Source organism: Hakea prostrata, unplaced genomic scaffold, assembly GCF_041222555.1.
Source record: "Hakea prostrata isolate BN-2017 unplaced genomic scaffold, UWA_Hpros_2 contig_4, whole genome shotgun sequence".
NCBI lineage: Eukaryota > Viridiplantae > Streptophyta > Magnoliopsida > Proteales > Proteaceae > Hakea > Hakea prostrata.
In genome coordinates, this window is record NW_028291123.1 from 1,016,065 (window position 1) to 1,020,688 (window position 4,624).

General features: G+C 38.5%; 1 pseudogene across 1 annotated transcript; it reads left to right on the forward strand.

Moving 5' to 3' along the window:
- Nucleotides 1–421: 421 nt before the first annotated feature.
- LOC148999469 (disease resistance protein RPV1-like) lies at nucleotides 422–4,368 on the forward strand (annotated as a pseudogene). Its single transcript, XR_016170922.1, has 5 exons — nucleotides 422–924; nucleotides 1,024–2,135; nucleotides 2,238–2,516; nucleotides 2,626–3,576; nucleotides 3,669–4,368. The product of XR_016170922.1 is annotated as a disease resistance protein RPV1-like (transcript).
- Nucleotides 4,369–4,624: the final 256 nt, after the last annotated feature.

Consider the following 4,624-nt stretch of genomic DNA (forward strand, 5'->3'; position numbering starts at 1 on the left):
ACCAACGGGGGTTGGTCCAAGTGGTAAGCAACTTGGTCCGCTTAGGCAAGGTTCCGGTATCGAAACCTTGTGGGATGCAAAAATTCCCCGATAAGAGACTCACCCACCATAGACAAGTGTGCGACTCGGGTCGAATACTGGATTAGTCTGGGCAAAGCCTTGGAACCAGGTTGGCAACCAAAAAAAAAAAAAAGATTGACTGAGACGATGGCATGGAGGTTAGTTCCTTGATAGACAAGAAATCGTGGAAGATATATTTATGTCATTCTCAATCATTTAATCAGCAATCTCTTAGTTCATAATTAATTCTTTGCACAGGACACAAAGATGATGTGAGGTTCCATAGTTTAACACACAAATAGATATCCAAGTTATAATTATTGTTTTTTGGTTAGGTACCATTGCAGAGACATTCCTCATCCATCTCAGAATTCAATCTCAAGTGCAAGTCTCTACCAATATGCTTCAAATTTGGAATCAAGATGTGTTCTTGAGTTTCAGTGAAGATACAAGACAAAACTTCACCTACCACCTCTACAATGCCTTGATTGGAAGAGGCATCAACACCTTCAGATGCGATGAAAAACCCAGGACAGACGAGATCTCGTCAGAACTAGTGAAAGCCATTAATGAATCCAGGGTTTCCATTGTTGTCTTCTCAAGAAACTATGCTTCTTCAAGGTGTTGTCTTGATGAGCTTGTGAAGATACTTGAATGCATAAGTAGGATTGGTCAAACTCTTCTTCCTGTTTTTTATGATGTTTTGCCATCAGATATCCGAAATCAAACTGGTATCTGTGGAGAAGCCTTTGTGAAGCATGAAGAGCTCTTCAAGGAGAACATAGAGAAGGTTGTCACATGGAGGAAAGCCCTAAACAAAACGGCTAATTTGTCTGGTTGGCACCTACAAAACATTGCTGATGGGTAACCTCTATTCTCCAGTAGTGTTTTTTTGAGCTTTTAACTGATACAGTTTTAAGCTAACTTCATGTTTATTTTGCTTCCATTTATTACATGAAACAGAATAGACAAGCTCGAGCAAACATTCCATCCACAAAATTGTTAAGGAAGTCTTAACAAAAGTAGATAGATCACCATTGCATATAGCCAAATATCCTGTTGGAATAGATTTCCGTGTAACATATTTGAAAGGGATGTTAAATTTGTCTTCGTCGGATGTCCGAATAGTAGGGATTTGTGGTATGGGTGGATTAGGCAAAACAACCATTGCAAAGGCAGCTTACAATCAAATTCATCACAGATTTGAAGGACACTGTTTCCTTGCAAATGCTGGTGAAGTTTCAAGAAAACCCAGAGGTCTAATCCAATTACAAGAACAACTTCTATCTGATATCCTGATGAAGGACAACTTGAAGATCAGCAATGTTGCTAGAGGAATAAATTTGATAAAACAAAGATTGTCCAATAGAAGGGTTCTTGTTGTTCTTGATGATATAGATCAACCAGAACAATTAATTCAATTAGGTATAAATCGCGATTGTTTAGGTTTTGGCAGTAGAATCATTATCACATCCCGAAGTTATCAGTTGCTACAAGGGGTTGAAGTGGATGAAATATATGAGCTTCATGAGTTGAACCAGTATGAATCTCTTGAGCTTTTCAGTTGGCATGCTTTCAAAAGAGAGAGTCCTATAAATGAATACATGGAGCTTTCAAAAGATGTAGTAGAGAATCTTGGAGGACTTCCATTAGCTATTGAGGTTTTGGGCTCTCTTATGGTGGACAAAAGAAGCATACCTGAGTGGGTGATTACATTAGAAGGATTGAAAAGTACTCCTCACAATCTAATTGAAGAGAAGCTCAAATTAAGTTTTGATGCATTGGATGATGATGAGAAAGAGACATTCCTTGATATTGCTTGTTTCTTTGTTGGAGTGGACAAAGACTATGTAATAAAGATACTCGACGGATGTGGTTTCTTCGCAAATATTGGGATCAGTGTTCTAAATCGAAGATCACTGATAGGAATTGATGAAAATAATGAATTAAAAATGCATAATCTTCTCCAAGACATGGGAAGGAAAATTGTTCTCGAAGAAGCTCCCGAAGTGCCTGGGAGGCGTTCAAGGTTGTGGTTCCATGAGGATGTTTGTGAAGTATTGGAAAAACATGAGGTAAACATAATCAAATCCTTACTGCACCCTCTTCAATTGTATTTCTTTTGTTAAGGTGTTCTTTGTGCTTTTACTAAGTTAAACTAGATTATGTGTTGATAGGGAAGCAACTCTGTTGAAGGCCTCATCCTGAATATTTCTCAGTTTGAGGATATTTCTGTTCATACTAAAGCATTTGCAAACATGAATAGATTAAGACTACTCCAACTGAATAATGTAAAACTAAGAGGATCAGGGTATGAACATCTTTCTAAGGAGTTGATATGGCTATGCTGGCATGGATTCCCTCTGGAATCTATACCTACCAATTTTGATCTGCATAATCTTGTTGTCCTAGACATGCAAAACAGCAGAATTACAGAATTTCGGAAGGAAGCCAAGGTCTGAAAATAGTTTCAAATTTGTTCTGGTTTTGTTCAGTTGCACTAGATTGTACAGTAGATGGGAAATTTTATTTCCTTCCTTTTTCTTTCTTGTTGATAATATGCAGATGTTCAGAAGGTTGAAAGTCATAGATCTAAGTCACTCGACTTATCTAACAAAGTCCCCCAACTTTGTAGGACTTGATAGCCTTGAGATATTGAACTTTGAAGGCTGTACTAGACTGGTTGAAGTTCACAAATCAGTTGGAGATCTTGATAAGCTTGTGGTCTTGAATCTGAAAAACTGTTACAACCTTAAGAATCTCCCAGCCAGCATATCTAAGTTAGTATCTCTTGAAAGACTCAATCTCTCAGGGTGCTCTGTTCTATCTAAGTCATGGAGCTCATGCTTCCATTCTTGGGGTTCACTAAGAAAAAGGCCTTTGCTTCCATCTTTTGCTGGATTAAGCTCTTTAACAACCTTAAATCTATCTGACTGCAATCTATCAGAAGATCAGCTTCCAAATGATTTCGGTAGCTTATGTTCATTGACAAATCTACATTTAAGAGGAAACAGTTTCTGTACATTGCCAACCAGCATCAGTCATCTTTCCTGCCTTTGGTGTCTTGATTTGACTGAGTGTAGAAGTCTAATGCTACTACCTCAGCTTCCTCAACTTATCATTCTTCTTCTGAGTGAGTGCAAAAAACTGCAGACACTCCCGGAACTTCCCGCAAGTTTGATGTGGTTGAGGACTTCTGGTTGCTCGTCATTACAGGAAATGCCAAACCTACGGAAGCTAAGTTCATTACAAGGTGCAAAATTGAACTATGAACACTTCTGTAACCAGCCAGAAGACATAAGTTTCCATCCTCAACTTCGATGGCTACATTTGTGTGGCTGTACAAAGCCTCTCTCAATGCCAAAGCTTCCACCTAAAGTATTAAGTTTGGAGATAGATGGATGCACATCAATGGTGCTTAAAGAAGTCAGTGTCCACAGTCAACACATATCAGGCATCCACATTGGTGAATGCCATCATCCAGAGAATATTTTCAGGAAGAATAGCCCTTTCCAGGTGCTGCGTTCTCTTCTCACTCACCCCCCCCCAACCCCAAAACACCAACAAATTGTTTCAGTGCTAAGAAATCTTTCAATTCTCTGAAACAGGGACTATATAAGTGGTTTGAGGTCTTTGGCCCTGGGAATGAAATTCCAGAGTGGATGGTTCATCAGAGTACAGGGAATACAATATGTTTTGAGGTATCTCCACATTTGGGCTGTAAGTTCCACGGATTGGATGCATCTGCTGTTTTTGTAGTTGAAGAAGAAGAAGATGACAATAGCGTTGAAGCAGTTGCTATCATTTCTAATAGAACCAAAGGTACTAAATGGATATGGTTTTGCGGAGATAAGTATAACCAAGGCTCAAGCTATGAAGACCAAATGTGGGTGTGCCATATACCATTTAAAGAGCTTTATGTTTACTTGGGTGGTGAAGGTGAATTTGAAGCTCAATCAGGAGATCAATTGGAGTTCTCAATAAATTTTGAAATAGAGGATTTTGAAGAATCCAGAGTGCAGGTTAAAAAATGTGGACTCTTGCAGGTGCACATGCCGGATGAGGAAACAGGATTGAATGAAAACTATTCAATGATTCAACACACTTCAGATGACATTGTTGTGAATGAAGAAAGATCACTTGCAGTTTACGAAGGAGATAAGAACAATAGAGACCATGATGACGATGAGGAAGAATCTACCAGTGGTTCTCATGTCAAACGGTTGAAGATGAAACAGTGACTAACTAATTTTTTTTTTAATTATGATCTCCCTGAACTAGATAGATGCCGAACATGATGAACCCACTAATCCCCAGTGGGAAGTGAGTTTAAGGCGAGAGTTCTGATGCTTTTTACTAATTTTGGTTGATTCCATTATAATCTATTGCCATTTCTTTTTAATGTAATTGATACTTTAAGCTTCTGTAACTCCAACTTGAGAAAGTTAGTTATTTCCTTGCTCCTCCAATTCCAGTTAGTAGCATTAGTCATTCAGAGCCAAAACCTTGACAATGGAAAAAAAAAATCTGGAAGAAAATGTGTTTGCACCACCATTCCAAATTG